Genomic DNA, 17,093 nt, shown 5'->3' on the forward strand with positions numbered 1-17,093 from the left:
AGCCCCTTACCTCCCTTAAAATCACCATAGAGCTGACCATTCATAAGTATGCAAAAGGAAGAACCTCTCAAGCAAACCATAATCCATTTAATTTCTATACAATGTTGAAATTACACAAATGCAATAATAAATTGTGCAACTTTAATTATCACATAATTCCACAATTATCTCGAAGAATAAATATTCTCTCAAATAGTCCATTCACTGTTTAACCCTTGTATCAACTCTTACCTTGATTAGTGTTGATAGAGCCGCCCTGTGGACCTATGGACCAATAATTCCAACCTCCAATAAATAAAAGATTATTAACAAAAACTCTTTGATTCAATAATCATATTTATCAATCTCATGTTTATTCGATTATAAATATGAGACTGAACTCTTGAGAATTAAAGACATATATTTACTGAGTACTTTATTGTAATCATAAGGTGTCAATTGATATGATCATTTCATACAAATTAATCCTCTATTGATGATTTATAATTAAATGGGAATAAAATTACCATTTTACTATTTTAATTATATCTTGATTCCTAATGTACCATTGACTTTACTAGTGAAGGTTAATTCATAATTTGATTATGAATTCGACGTCAATAACATTTTCAGTTCCAAAAGCCAACCCAATAGGGAACCGTCATTCAATCTATAAGAATGTATAGATTCCATATCTATTAAGCTATGTCCCCAGCCATATACATCATTGAGTCCCCAAAACAATAGTTCTTAGTCTGATCATTCTTACAAACCATAACGCATGAATCAAAGGATCAAGTGACATATATAGGAGTTCATAGTAACTTCAAGATTAAGATCAGTTTGTATATGATCATCAGTTGATGTGTTTTATAATACTAAGAAATGGTATTTAACCAAGTATGATTAAATCACATCTGGTCCTGTTCTATATACTCTCAGCATGCAAAGTACCTCGACTAAAGTGTCCTACTACACTGGTAACCCGGATCTAGGACACATGCATTCATAATACTAGACCGTACTAGCAATAATTAATCTAAAGTTTCCATAACTTTATTTTACTGCAAACTATTTAAGTTCATTATCTCAATCTCGATCCTCATACCAATATGAGATTGAGACCACAATTATGAACTTGGGAATTTTCTGATATTTACTTAATATTATTATAAATAATATAGTACATAAGATACATATATAAAATAATTCAATTCATTTATTTATTTCGTTAAAACTATTGTCTACTACAATTGCGTTAAGGGCACAATTCCCAGCAATGTCCCACTTGCCCTAAAGCAAATGAGGCATTTTCCTTTAACCCCATGCTTCTTACATGACCGTGAAAATATTTAATAGATAAAGTCTTTGTGAACGGATCAGCAAGATTATCTTCGGAGGAAATCTTCAAGACATTAACATCTCCTCAGTTGACTATCTCTCGGATCAAGTGATATTTCTTCTCGATGTGTTTTCCTCTCTAGTGAATTTTGGGTTCCTTTGAATTAGCTACCACTACAAGAAAAAATGCTTTTAATAACACCAAAAATATGTTATCAAAACATACCATAACACTTTTTGATGTGTTAAGACCGACTATGTTATCGTAGGTCAGGGTACTTTACATAACACTTTATCATTGTTATACAAATGTGCTTTTATACTGTCAACGATAACACAATTTCTGTGTTATTTTAATAAATAGATAAGTGTTTAATTATGTTATTTATAGTCGATTATATAACACATTTCAATACTTATAAATTTGTGTTATACTACACTTTAGTATAACACATTATTTGTGTTATACTACACTTTAGTATAACACATGTGTTATATTAGCTTAGAGAAACATAATCTTTTTTTACTTACACAAAACTAGGAAAACAAATATGAAAGTTGAAGCCAAATAAGGTAACATAAATAGATTTTTATTAATTACTCAAATGTAATTACAATATTTAGTCTACTAGTCTAGGCTTAAGAAATCATATTACAACATAATTTATGCCCAATTCAGATTCCTTTATCACTAAATACAAAACAAGAAATGTATACAAAAATTAGTGAAATACATTCTTCCATTCTAAAGGACTTAACTACAAATGTTGTCAAGAATTGCTCCAAAGAAATCATCTCAATATACCTGCACATTGTAAAAAAAAAGTCCTTTTATTATTAAGAACATAAGACTTAAGCTAGTTTCCACCTGTAAACATATAAAGTTTAAATTAAATTTGTAATAACTCCAAAACTTGACGAAACAGCAGGGTATAGCAAGATGTACTACCATGCAAAACAACGACTGAAGCAACAAAACATGCAACTTAAAACAAGGCTTGTGAAATGTATCAAGATAACAAATATATCATTCTCAATGATCAAAAAGTATGTGAGGAAGAATTGATTCCAGAACTATAAATTCTCTTAATATATCCCCAAAAAAATTAAAGAATAAATACATAATCACACTTTGACTTCTTATACAACAAAATCATAAAGAAAAACAATAAAATAAAAATGCACCTGGAAACTTCTTTAGCATCTTTAATATAAGGTTTAGCCCAATTTCTGCAATAAAACTAAAAATAAAGTTAGAAAAAATAACTCATCCAGAAATAGTCTTGTACATTTTTGTGACACTAGACTATAAATGTTTTTATGTTTTATTCAACCTTTTTCAGCTGGTATGCTAGCATGAGACATGAAGCAGGGCAGGCTTATGAGAGACTTCACATTCCCTGTTAACATATGAAAACTACATTGTAAGTGCTGAAGGTGAGCAAAATTTTGAAGCAATTAGCATATATGTCAAACTCAAAGCCAAAACTTTATTCATCTCAAGTGATTTTGCAAACTTAAAAGTTCAGCCTTGAAATATTAAGTTAGAAGGTAAAGCATTAATTACTAACATAATTCAAACTTACCCAAGACGCACAACACAAGTTCAAGTACATATAACAGAGTTACAATATTGTTTTGAATTAGTTATGTGAAGTCAAGACAATGTATATGATAAATGACCAGGCTATAATTCATAACTACAAGAAATAAATATTAAATAATTACTACCTTAACAAGTCAGAGCTTTACAGTTGTAAAAAAGGATTATAAGAAAATTATAAAGTGATAAAAGCATGAAGTTTCACCTGCTGCTTCTCAATTCGTAAAGCCATTGTCTTAATTCCTCGTAAGCAGAGCCAACAATCAAATGGAGCCAACCCAGACCCTTCTGCATTTTGTAGAAAGTATAGCACTTTTGCTAATATGAAAAAAAAATTATAATAAGGGCCTGAAGTTATAAATTATAACATTACAGTTCACAGTAAAGAAAGTCCATGCATAACCTTTCCCCTCTTACAGCCAATACACCTGCCATCACATCATTGTGCCTTGTCTTTGGAATTACTTTTGACAGCAACCTATCAGAACCACCATAAATGTCATCTCCAGCAACAATCTCTTCACCTAAAATCACATTATTATATCTTAAGAAAAAAAATTCAAATAAGACAGCAGCTACAAATTCCACCAAGAGCCATAAAGGCATAAACGATAACCTAGTCATTAGAAAATATCCACAAGCCAAGAGATACCTCTTCATGGTAAATTTATTTTATAAACCGAAGGACCCAAATCCATCTCATATGTTAGACAAGAATATATCCACTTTAATTCATTAAAAATATATCCAATTCATTGGAATATCCATATTGATGCATGTTGCATTTATTATTTTAAAATTTTAAAAAGAAAATACTGTAACTTCAACTTAGTGATAAATAATTAAAGATACAGAAGAAAAAGGAAAAGAAAAGGGAAGTACCAATCCCAACAAGATGGGCTACAGCAGACAGAGCAGCCATTCCACTAGTGAAGCAAAAAGCACGATCTGCTTTATCCAGCTTGGCCAAAAGGCTATACAATAGAATAAAGCTCAGCATAAAAAAAAAACTCCTAGAACAAGGAAAAAGTAGCAATATTTGAGATTATACAATAATTACTTTGACTCATATTAGTAACAAAAGAAATCAGACCTTTCAAGAACATCTCGTGTAGGATTTCCACTTCGAGTATAATCATAAGGACCCTTTTCTATTGCTGAAGGCTGCAATTAAAGCATAGAACAGTCAAGTTACAATGAAGCTTAGAAAGTAAGAATTATATATAAAAATTTGTAGAGATTTGTCACCATTCGCTTGGGTTATCACTCCGAGAAAGAGGCGCTGCTCACGGCTATCACACGAACGGTCTGCCCATGCCCAAGTGTCATATTTGGGCATTAATTCAAAGAGAACATGTGGAACCTTCGATGATCTAATAAAACGCTGGGTAGTGTTGCAAAGGATAAAGTTTGGCAAGAAATCATTTTGCATCTCTGACCATATCTGAAAGACAGAAATTGATTAAGAGAAAACTCACAATAAACGCTCCAATATTTAAAAAAAAAATTGCATCTTATATTTTCCCAAACAGTAAATAAGATCCTTGTGTGTGTGTGTGTGTGTGTGTGTGTGAATACTCGTTCTATTAATTTGAAGCTAAGAGAAACTACCTCTACTCGTTCTATTAATTTGAAGCCAAAAGAAAATGCCTCTCAAGATCTATTGATAGCAAATCATGAGCATGCTTCAAAATATCTACTAACTTTTCCAACTCCTGAAACCATAAAATCACATTTAATGAGTAAAAAAAAGAAAGAAAGGAGGTGTCTCTCAATGCTCCATGACAAAGACAAATAAAGTCAATCAACTTTGCATCAAAAGTAGACAAAATTACTTATTTAAAAAAAAACCAATTTCTCTTATTATTAATTACGATATAGCTTAGTGTTGTTTTTTATATTTGAACTTTTGTAGGTACGATATACCTGCAGAAATCTGATTCAGAAACTCATTTCAGCCAAGTTGAGTGGTATCTGATTTTAAACAAGAAACTTGGAGAGTATTGTCTACTATAACATCCTCCAACTCTCGCTCTTGCTCGTTCTCTCCATTTCCCATTCCAACTGTTTCATATATATATATATGTGTGTGTGTGTCTGCGTGTGCTTACAAATTCATATGGATATATGCTTGAAAATTATACAATATAACAAATAGGTTCAATCTATGAAAAATAATTTCTGCAACTAAAAAAATAAGATTTCAAAACCATTATCTTACCATAAACAAATAAATGCACATAAACAAGAGACTATGGAGATCACCATGTATCAAAACAGATATACATGCTTAATAACTTCAAAACTAGAAGATGCTTGTGGTAAAAATATAGTTTTTGTTTTTTTGCTCAAGTGACCACATCAAACACAGGGGGTCACAAAATCTATTTCAGCAACACAGAAGCATACAACTTAGACAATACACTACTTGCTTTACATACATTAACTTTCAAAAAGCAAGAGAAAGAATAAAAGCAGATGAAGCCTATTTAAGCTAACCTACTACAAAGCACATGCTTAGGTCCAAACAAATGCAGAACAACATTAGAAAAACCTTATAAGCAGAGGATTATTTATTTCATTTTAATGTATGACATAAATGAAAATTTATCGAGTATTCAAGCATGTTTTTGTACGGTCTTTCAACCTCGCAGAGCACAAATGGTTTTCCATTTATGTAAATAACAGGTTCCTCTCTCATATTGTGCCAAAGAACTGGACGACCACTTTTTGAGCCACCAATTCTTTGTATCACAGATTGTATTCCATCAATAGTTGGATTTGCCACTCCATAAACTAGAAAACCAAGAACTTCCCGAAAAATAGGGGCACCCTCCACTCTTTCAGGTAAGTTTTGGTTTTGACAACCTGGGCAGTGATCACTTTTCATAACAGTTTGGCTGCCTAAAACCTCATCGTTTCTTGATGCAGCAACTATACCCATCTCAGAAGGACGACCATCAGTAGATTCAGCAATCTTCATGAGGGATGGCTTCAAACTTGCATAGCCAAGTGCACCCATTGGATCTTTCCTAAGCAGTCTAAAAGAACACCAGATTGCAGAAATATTATTAGTGACCAAAAAATTCCAACAATAAGAATGCCTAAGATATGACCTAGTTCATCATGAATTGGGAGAGGAAAAAAAAAGGCAACATCACATATGGAAATCCACTAAATAATCCTCATATACATTTTCTCCTTCCTGTTCCCCTTTCTCAAAATTAGATACAATAAACTTTTCAAGTCGAAAGATTGCAATGTGTAAAAGTTGTTCTAGAAATGCAAATTTATAACATTATTTTGAGTCTCAACTTAGCATCAAATGCCTGTAGAAAAGAATCACCTTAAATCCTAAGAACCCTTCGCTTATCTAACCTCAACATTAGTCATATACCTCAACATTATTGGAATTTTTTAACAAATAATACACATTGCTCAGAATTTCTCTATGGTGAAGAGTCTGATGACTCAAAACAGTTAGTTGGGATCAATCATAGAAGTAAAAGAAAAAACAATAATCAACCAAACCAGTTGGGATCACATTCAATGTTTTCCATATTATCAATTTTTTCAAATTTATTTAACTAGATATGATAAGCACTTGTTAATACCTGCGAAGAATGCTAGAGAGTTCTGGTCTCTCTCATCCAGTCAGCAAAACTTCTATTACCAACAGATTTAGATTGAAGGGCTGATTTCTCTTAATGAATGTAGACAGCAAAGCATTTAAGAAAGTAGTATCTCTCAAGATACTCCACAAAAAATGAAAGCAACGCCTCCCTTTTCATTTCATCTGGTTGACGTAAAATGCTATTGCGATTTGTGGCAATTGCCTTACGTAAGTTCTATAAAATTTCAACAAATGGTTTCATGAGTTCAACAAACTTTTAATTTTAAACAGATTTTTTTTTAAATGCCAAGAAAAAGCAAGAAATGGTTGAAAGAGATTTTCTGGCAAAAACAGATAATTTTAGATGATCTCTTATTAAATAGATGTTTAGAAAGCAAACTGAAGTCAAAAGGTGCAGCATGGGATTGAAGAGTTATACCTGCATGGAGGCACACTTTTCGATGACTTTATCTACTTGCCTTTTTCCTTCAAGGCCACCCTAAAACATAAATTTAATAATGAAAAGTTTAAAAAGTACTAGTTTTTATGTTTTTTCTTTTGAAAAAAAAAATAGATGATTTAATGTACCTCTAATACCTGAACCAGGCTTCTTATGACGCCATATTCTCCTCTACGAAGTGCTTCTTCTGTGTTTGGAAAGTTGTCAGTGGCAATAGCAGCATCGTCTGAAACTCTTCCAATTGAATTGGATCTTGGAATACCTATTTATGCAAAAAGACTAAGAATGAGAAGCCAACATCATCAAAGACTGACAAGTGTGTTGTGCAGATAACAACAGGAGAAAGAGGCGGAAAAAAAGATACAATATTTCAAAACTAGAAAATAGTACAAGTGATCCAGCAAAAATTAGCAATAATATCAGTAAGACATTTGTTGTTGGCCCATTATCTTTTCAAAGAAGATCTAGTAACTTTTATTGAATGTAAACATGTTTGAAAATTTTCCCTCCAAGTCGTCACATTACTACTATTATTGATCAAAAAGCAAACTCTCATTTAGAGCTTGAAAATCAACCCTCAGCTTTGTCCTAGCTTTTTCAGAAACATTAAACATGAATTCTTTTGGAAGAAAATTAAAGGAAAAGGCTTATTTGGGATACAATTACACTCAAAGTCTGGGAAGACTACCAATCAACTGCTTCATTCCTAATTACATACGTGATGGAAGAGATTATTAGGCAAAACAATGGTAGACTGGTCTAGTATTTTAGATATTTCTTCCTCCACAACACTGATCTAAGAAGCATATAGATACGAAATTTCAATATGCCACATCAAATGCTAATTATGGCATGTTAAAAACCTTTCAAAAAGGATTTTATTCTTCACGGTTATGTAGCTTAGATACTGATCCAATACTAAACTACTTGCGATGTGACCTAGGAACTATTTGGCCTTGCTCTAATCTAATTTGACGCCTAATGTCATCTCAGCATTTCTCAAACTTTCCTCAAGATGTACATCACTCTCTACTTTTTCTATTTGGATAACCACTCTTTCATTGATATATATATTACACTATTCTCCCTCTTGTTGTTATATCGATACTTCAAATAAAGGACCCTTAACCCACTAATCATTAAGATCTATTTCGTAATAATGATTGAACAATTAACAAATAAACTAAATGGAACAAGCAATTTCCCTGCCCTTCATTTTCTTACTCTTAGTATCAATATTCTGCAATGCATAGACCTCTACCAACAATAGCTTTTCTCTGGCTCTAATGTTACATGTTGTCGAATTAATATTATTAGCATAGCAAAGGGTGAAAATTAACAGATTATTGAAAGTGACAAAGAGAATAACCAGGTTAACAAGACAAGTTTTTCCCAAGATATTTGTAACATGATGTCAAATAATGTAAATACGATAATTAAAGTCATAGTGTTCATTATATTGATAAATAATGATTATTCCAAACAATGAAAGTAAAAAAGAGTACAGAAAGCAGGAATGCTACCAGATGATCCTATTCTGTTGAGATAAACTAAAGTTGCAATCACCATCCCAGTTGTAGTCCGCCCACATCCCATTTGACAGTTAAATATAATATTTATATTTATATCAGCTTGAGAAATTTTATGAACCTAAGAATAAAGAGTGAAAATTAGAGACAATAGTAAATTTATTATCACAGAATGACTTGAAAGAAGTGTTTGACATGACAAAATGCAGTCTGCTCATAGAAACCCATTCATATTATCTATTTTTTCTTATTTGAGTACAAACTAAGAGTAGTGAACATCTTTTACATGACCTGTAGGTAACCATTGTCTACTACAGAACACTTAGGCAAGCTAAAAAGAGAATTCTTCCCATTTCAACTCACAAAAATATCAAAATCCAACTCCTTGGGTAATTTTTCATCAGTTATAGGAACATGCTCATAGTCAACAATGTATCTTTCTACTTGTAATTCCTTGTACACCTAAAGGAAAGAAAATAAGATGAGTTATCAAAACAAACTAATTTTTTTTCTTGATCCCTTCGTATGAATAAAATCAAGTAGAAATACCTCTAGTGGTGTCTTCACAAAATCACGAGACATTGGTTTCCATTGGTCCACCATCTGGCAATTCATCGGTGACAAGGATCTTGTTTCCATACCTGGGATGTCAGATGTGCAAACAAATCTATCATTCAAACAAAAGGTAATACATGGTACAAACAACCGCCATATCTTTGGGAGAGGCTCGTTGTAACACAATGCAGCAATGAAAAATATACCTCGCAGCTTCCATGAGGATGTCTTCTTTCAGTCGAGCCTCCATTTATTCAACCCTATCCCTATTGATTCCCTTATTCAATATAAAAGGCCATAAGCAAGTTTAAAATAGTAGATGTTATTAGCATGCATTTACTCGAATTATTGCAGTATACTATAAAATTTATGAATCTATTTTTTTAACAAAACTAAACATCAAATAACTCCTAACTAAACCAAATGTCATGTGCCCTAGCTCTGGAACAAGTTTCAAAACTGAACTACACTTTAGAGCAGAAATATTTAACCTTTTCTGAGGTGGGAAGTACTATAAATCATAATACCGACATTACTACAGAGTTAAGAATGAAATTCATATGGAGCTAAAGATAAAAGATTCATCTTCCTATCAAAAATAGAAGTAATTGCAGAATTCTACTAGAATATATGGGGTTGTTTAGCCTAACATAAAAGAAGAAAGTGGTATAGCCTTAAAGACGTATGTTGGAGTTCATGAATAAAAAGGCAATAATGTTTGGAGTTTAGAAACATAGGAGTAAAACATACAACTCAAATTGCAAGTGAAAAAAAGGCTGGACTTTATAACAACATACCGTATATTCCAGGTTTGAGAAAGGCCTTTCCACATCACGCAATACAAAAGGGCGTCCGTTAATGTACACTACCTATTTGAAGAAAAGAAAGAAATTTTTTTGGTTGAGAACAACCACTTGCACTAGTGGACTATCTGGTCCGAATTTTTTGCATGGTCAAAGCATCAAAAGGCTCGTGAGTCCAAAATTTAGCTTGGGCGAACTTGAAAACACAGCTAAAATGAAATCGCCTAGGAAATCGAATTTGGTTATAGAAACTGAAGAACCTAACAAGTAATGGATCTGTGTAGGAATTTACCGGCTCCTCGCGAAGGTTCATCCAAAGAACTTGAGCCTCCTTTCCATGAATGTGGTTGAGAACATTCCAGATCCCATCCATGGTAGGAATTGCAATTCCATGAACATGTAAAGATTCGGCGTGACGATAGTTGGGAGCGCCATCGATTTGAGGAGACAATCGTTTGTTCTGGTAACCAGGAAAGTGGTCGTTCTTCAGAATCGTCTTCTTCCTTAGCACTGATCCTTCCCTCAGCTTCATCACTTGCTCCGGCTCCTTTGAGGAGATTTGAGAGAGTGAGGAGTTCGGAGACCGTACCAAGCCGAAGAAATGGGTCTAGTCGAAATGTTGAAGGAAATGGGTCTCTGTTCTTTGTTGAAGAAATGTTGAAGGAAATGAAAAAAAAAGCTAAGTGGCGGGATGGCTAAATAAATTACCGCCCTTTTTTTCATTAAGTCCCAATATAATACTTTTTCATAATACTTTTTTATTAGTATTATATTCATTTGTTATGGAAATGGGTATTTGGTGTAGTGTACTGCCCCACTGTTATCACAATACAGAACAAGTGGTTGATCCTTGCCTGGAACAACATCCAAACCAATATGGAACTTCTTTAGCCATACAACCTCTTTAGCTACTTCACAAGTTGCTATGTATTCAGCTTCCATGGTGGAGTCTGCAATATTGGATTGTTTAATACTTCTCCAAACTACACCATTTCCTCCAAGTGTGAAAACTGATCCAGATGTTGACTTTCGACTGTCTTTGTCTGATTGCAAATCAGAATCAGTATATCCAGTTGAGTTCAAGTCTCCTCCTGAACACATAAGCATGTAATCTCTAGTATGCCTATGATACTTGAGAATATTCTTTACTGCTGTCCAATGGCCCAATTCAGGATTGGATTGATAACGGTTGACTATCCATACTGCTTAACAAATGTCAAGTCTAGTGCATAACATTTCATATATTAGAATGCCTACTACAAAGGCATAGGGATACTATCTCATGTCCTCCTCTTCTTGAGGTGTCTATGGACATTGTTCTTTAAAGAATTTAACTCCTGACCGGGTAGGCATAGTTCTCTTCTTTGAGTTTTGCATGCCAAAGCGTTCTAGCACTTTATCAATATAAGTTGCTTGAGATAGTGCCAACATTTTTTTATTTTTATCTCTACAGATCTGAATTCCCAAAACATATTTGGCTTCTCCCAAATCCTTCATTTCGAATTGCTCAGTTAACTATTTCTTTACTTTTTATAATGTATAAGTTGCTTGAGATAGTGCCAACATTTTTTTATTTTCATCTCTACAGATCTGAATTCCCAAAACATATTTGGCTTCTCCCAAATCCTTCATTTGGAATAGCTCAGTTAACTATTTCTTTACTTTTTATAATGTTTCTGTAACGACCCAAAATTACTAATAAGGCTTAGGAGCCTTGATTAGTGTGCCGGGAAGGCATAATTGGAGGTTAAGAGAATTAATGGTAAGAAAGCGTGAAATGGGTATTGAATAAGTATGCGGGCCCTGTTTGGCAGGTAAGGGCATAATGGTAATCTTGGCCCGTTAGGGCATAAATGTGAATATGTGTGATAAATTGTAGAGACCACATTATTATGTGGGTAGATTGATAAATATATATGTGTGTACAGGTGTGTGCATTTGTAACTATCGGCACGAGACGATCCTAGGAAGCAGGTAGTGGGAAAAGTCACAACGGGGTTTAATAGTTGCCTTTGGATAAGTCAGGGATATTATAAGCATCGGGTAGTTAATTAGACTATCGGGTTATGAAAACAAATATATGGAGATATATTTAAGGTCAGGGTGTCTAGGTGGGAATAATGGGAGATTTTACCATTTTGGTCTCGGGGACGGTTCCGGCACCCTGAGCCTTGGGCTTGACCTAAATGATAAGGGTAGACTTACTAAGAATAGAAAACAGTAGAACCACAATAAACCGACCTTTTCTTTCTCAGCTCTCTTCTCTCTCTCAAGGGAAACACAAGGGAAATAAACAGAGAAAATCAAGTGGGATTTTGAGGGGATTGAGCTAAGGATTTCTGGGAATTGAAGAGGGGATTTTAAGGTTTAACTCAAGGGTTATCCAAGGAACTGAATCAGCACTAAGGTAAGTAGTGAATTCCTTTCTTTTGGTTAGAAAATTCTGAGTTCTAGCTGGGTGTTGAGATAATTGTAACTTTGATATTTAAGGTTGAATTTGAGCTGAAAGCTTGGGAACTAGCTGGGGTTTGGTTTGGAGAAGGTGCTCAATGGAAGAGGTAAACTCTAATTCATGATTTAAGAGTTTAAATTTAGGTTTTGACTGGTTGGTTTTGGGTATTTGTATTCTTGGGTTTCAGAAATTGAAGATGGGATTTCTATAAGTTTTAAGCTTAGTTTTCTGTTGAATTAAGATGTTAAAGTTGTCTTAAAAGTGTTGGGAATGATTGATATGGAAATAGGGAGCTTCGGAGTGGGTTTGGGTAAGGTTAGGAGGTTGGAAATAGTGGAAATTCTGGGTTCGAAGGGAAGGGTCGCGGCTCTGTTCTAGAGCGTTGCGGCCCTAGCTTGCAAAGGAGCCAAGAAGGCTCGGCCAAAGGCAAGTGCCGCGGCGCCCAAAACAAGGGCCGCGGCGCGTGTCCCCTTCAGGTGTGGTGCTGGCTCTGTTTTGGAGAAGGGCCGCGGCTAAGCTTCAAGGGCCGCAGCCCTTGGTTGCACACATGGGTTTTTGAGGGTTTTAAGCACGGGGAGGTAGCCTAGTGTGCTCAGGATTGGTTTCACCACCGTGCTTAGTGAGATTCGGTTTCTCGGGAGTTAGTTTTATAACCAGAAACCTATATCCGAGTATTAATGGAATTCATTATCTTGGTTGTGACTAGGTGATAAGCTAGAGCTCGGGAATGGATCGTGCTCGGGGGTCGTCCTTTCTAATTAAAGCATTTGACATTAAGGTAAGAAAACTGCACCTGTGTATGTGGATAGGATGGGACTAAGTGTTCCCTATATTTGAATGTATTGTTATGTGATTGCGAAACACCATGTGAATATGTTGGGGCTAAGGGTTCCCTTATAATGGTATGAATGTCATAAGGTGGTATTATGCCACGGGGACATGTGGTAACGACCTAAGGGTGCCAAAATCCACACTTGCGCACAGGGCGCGGCTCGGACACTGGTATCCAAGGACAGCTTATTATGCACTGAGCTCGGTTTAAGCGGGCCGGAGTTAGTGGGTTAAATAGAGGGTGCGGCCTAAGTCGTCGGCCCTGAATATTATGTGATAAGAGTGTATTATGTGATTGAATGTGTCTTGGATCTGAATGTATGTGCTGAATATCTGTTGTAGAATATTGTCTATGACTCAATGAATATCTGGAGCTAGATTATTGGCTATTGACTAGTGTGTTGTCTTGTATGGACTTGATGGCTTGAAGGGACTAAGTAATGCTTTGTGGTTATTGGGTTATGCTCTGTGAACTGTTTAGCTGTTAATACTGTTATGATATGATATTATGTTTTGTTGCTGGGCTTCGGCTCATGGGGGCTACATGGTGCAGGTAAGGCAAGTTGACCATGGGTTGGAGAGCTCTGGGGGCGAGGTGTACATTGACAGCTGCTCGGCCACCATGGTCGAGTATTTGTACAGGAACGGGAACCTAAAATGTATATTTTGCCATTAGAGTGGCTTGGTTAATTATTTGTAATTAAGAATTTTGTATTTACGTTATTTAAACCCTGATTTGGGATCCCATATAATAAACGTCTGTTTTCAATAAAGTTTAACCGTTTATAATCAAATTCTGTTTAACCTAATCCTTTGTGTCAATAGATACACAGTTCAAACTAAATGACTTGGTTAGCAAGTCTTGCACTATTCCAAACACACAGTGTAACGGTCTTGGTTATCCAGGGCGTTACAACTTGGTATCAGAGCGTCCTAGGTTTAAGGGTTCCTGGAGATAGGTTGGACGTGTACACTTGCCGCCGAAGACAAGCTCGACTCAGGGTTCTTTGATTGAATATTTGAGACTATGTGCTTAAGCTTTTGATTAAAAGATGAACGTATTATGCTGTATGACTATAGGGAGCATGAGAACCGATAGGGCCTGGCCCTTGACTATTGCATGATGTGATGGAGGCGTGCTGATTAGCATTGCTGTTGCATGTGAATGAATATTTGGACGATGGATTGCATCTTGTTTTCTTGTGGGTGACTGCCCAAGCTGAATTTATATGTTATGCTTGTCTATTGATTTGTAGGAAGTATGAGGAAGTGTGAATGAACATGGTAGCAATAAAGTGGATGGCTAAATGCATAGAAATGTGAATTAATGTTTATTATGTTCTATGTATGTATGAATATTGTGATTACTTGGACTTGGATATGGTTTGGTTCTGAGTGTGAACATCAGGGTTGAAGAGTTTAGTCAGCAGTGGCAGATGAACTCTGATTATTTGCATACAGGATGGTTTCGTAGATCTGGTATCGTAATACAGGAAGGTTGCAGATGATAATTGGGGTTGGTAACCTCCATCTATCATGAAAGTTGCAGAATCGTTTGTCAGCATATGGGTAAATGGTGTTGGTTCGTTATAAGGACACAGACAGATAAAAGATATTGAATGGAAAGCCTAAAAGACATTATCTTCTGGTTTGAAGAGGAAAGTTTGGGTTGGCTTAAGAATTGCTTAGTGGATGGCCAAAGCTGATTCCATTTTTGGCGATATAGTGATGAGAGGTCATAACCAAGGGATTGTGCTAAGTACTTGTGGCAGAAGGATGCTAGGATATGGTATTTAGATTGAGACATTGGCTTGATGGATTGGAAAGAACTCAAGTGGGGATTCGATAAAAGAATTTATAAGGACACATTTTGAGCTGTGGAGATTAATGAATTTATGAGCTTGATTTGGAATGATAGGACAGTGACAACATGTGTTAATGAGTGTTAGGAGTTGGATACTTCACTTTGGGAAAGAAATATACAAGTGGTGGTAATTGGGAATGATGACCCATGTAAAGGTTAAGTTTTTGGAATGGTCCAGGGTGACAGGGTCGCTCCAGTGTATTGGATCTTCGGTTGTATTTGAGCGATAGAAAGAGCCATGTGGTCTGAGATCTATGGAATGAGGTATTGAACGTGAATGCTGCAGGGAAAGGAATGCAAAATATAGTACTTCTATTGGTAGAATACCACAAGGACAGATTCTCGATTATCGAGGCAGAGGGACCCCAGATAGTGCTTGGGCACCTAGTTTGTGATAGAAAAGGAGGTTCTAATTGTAAAGGTAGTTGTCAGACTGGAGACGGGAACCAGTGAGGTCATTTGATATGCACCCAAGGCAGAGGATGCCACCTGAGAGGATGTCAGGTGAGGGCATGATCTCTACACGAAATAATTTAATGTGTTGGGATGGATTTTCCATGGTGAGGGAAATGGGAGACTGGAATGTCTGGTTACATCTGAAGCTCAAGGCTAGCTCCTCGGAATCGATTAGTTGGTTAGATAGCTTGTGATTTTGGTTACATAACAAATTGGAAGAGTTCAGTGTTGAGTATCTTTCAAGAAAGATTCAGACATGGAGAGAGTATGCCTCAAGGGTACAGCGCAAGAGGCTGAAGGAAACAGTAATTACTGGGGAGGAACTAGAAACTTCTGGCAGAGGATTTGGGTTACAAATAATCAAGGGATTTGTAGTGAGAACAATAGAACGTTTTGTATGGAAGCTTCAATATGAGTCAGAGTGAGAGAGTGTTAATTTGCTAAGAGGTAACCATGGATTGTAGGGAATATCACTTGGAAAATATTAATTTGATTGAATGGAAACTAAGCTGATCAGTAGGCATTCAGATGGGTACAAAGAAGGAATGGGAACACTTCAGGACTGGACTGCGAACAAGTTTGATGTTAGAGACACTATGGAAGGTGGAAATAACTTGATAGGAAGAATTACTTAAGCAGTCAAAGAGGTTTGATCTTGAATCAGATAGGAGCATTGTATTGCGGGACTTGTTGGTATCGTCGGTTAAGAATAAAAAGTTTTAATGTTGGGTACAAGACGGGACAATGTCTCCAGGAATTGATCTATGATCTGGTTATTACCAGCTGGTGATCAAGGAAAAAGACATTTAAGGTATTGCTACTTGTACTGTGTAGGGTGTGAGGAAATTGGTAAAAAAAGGGTTCTAAACCGGTTCAAGCATCAGCAGCACAGGTAAGTTCTTCAAGCAGAGAGTACAAGAACGGTGTGGAAAAGCCTCCTTTAAGTCTACGAGTGGTATGTTGGACTACCTCCAGACAGAAGAGGAAAGCGAACGACTACTATGCTGAAGACGTTAACACCAAGGAAGCAGGGTCACAGGTAGGATTCTATGAAATGTCAGACTGGGTTTCGCCAGGGGTACTCAGAGTGGAGCTGCAAGAGGAAGGGATAGGTATGAAAAGATTTGGTTTGAGGTCACGAAGAAGCTAATGAAGAACGTCTGAGGAACAGAGAGCATAACAAGACTGGCAAGCGCGTCATCTATCACATAAGTGTCTCCGTGGACAACAACACCAGAGATGGGAGGAACAGTAAGGAAACTTAAAGATAGACCGAATGGGTAGTGTCAAATCAGAGTTCAGAAGACAAGGTAAGAATTGGCTAGTACTTGGTGATGCAGGGGTATGTGTATTATGGTTAAGTATAGAGGGATAGCGTCAAGGACCTAACCTATGGTAAGGATATGAAACTGTGAGGATACATAACAGGTTGGGCACGCTCAGGCTCAGACTGGCGCGGGGGTGGGTCGAGCCTCGTGGGAGGTAAAAGGATGGAAACACGGTTGATATGCACGGAACGTTAACTTGACAGTTTGTGCATGGCGTAGGGTACTTAAGTGTTGGTTATTAGTAAGAAAGATAACTTTGAGATTGGAATTTAATGGAAT

The 17,093-nt window shown here is 35.9% G+C and overlaps 2 long non-coding RNA genes and 1 pseudogene across 2 annotated transcripts; all 3 read right to left on the bottom strand.

Moving 5' to 3' along the window:
* Positions 1 to 1,948: 1,948 nt before the first annotated feature.
* On the bottom strand, positions 1,949 to 2,714 carry LOC133816310 (uncharacterized). Its single transcript, XR_009885151.1, has 3 exons — positions 2,655 to 2,714; positions 2,506 to 2,561; positions 1,949 to 2,125 (listed from the first exon to the last, which is right to left on the bottom strand). It is a non-coding gene; the product is annotated as an uncharacterized LOC133816310 (long non-coding RNA).
* Positions 2,715 to 3,370: 656 nt separating this feature from the next.
* On the bottom strand, positions 3,371 to 4,076 carry LOC133816311 (uncharacterized). The gene is made up of 3 exons (XR_009885152.1): positions 4,017 to 4,076; positions 3,806 to 3,897; positions 3,371 to 3,447 (listed from the first exon to the last, which is right to left on the bottom strand). It is a non-coding gene; the product is annotated as an uncharacterized LOC133816311 (long non-coding RNA).
* A 1,425-nt stretch (positions 4,077 to 5,501) lies between these two features.
* On the bottom strand, positions 5,502 to 10,606 carry LOC133814751 (uncharacterized; annotated as a pseudogene).
* Between the last annotated feature and the right edge of the window lie 6,487 nt (positions 10,607 to 17,093).

This window comes from Humulus lupulus, chromosome 2, assembly GCF_963169125.1.
Source record: "Humulus lupulus chromosome 2, drHumLupu1.1, whole genome shotgun sequence".
Lineage (NCBI taxonomy): Eukaryota > Viridiplantae > Streptophyta > Magnoliopsida > Rosales > Cannabaceae > Humulus > Humulus lupulus.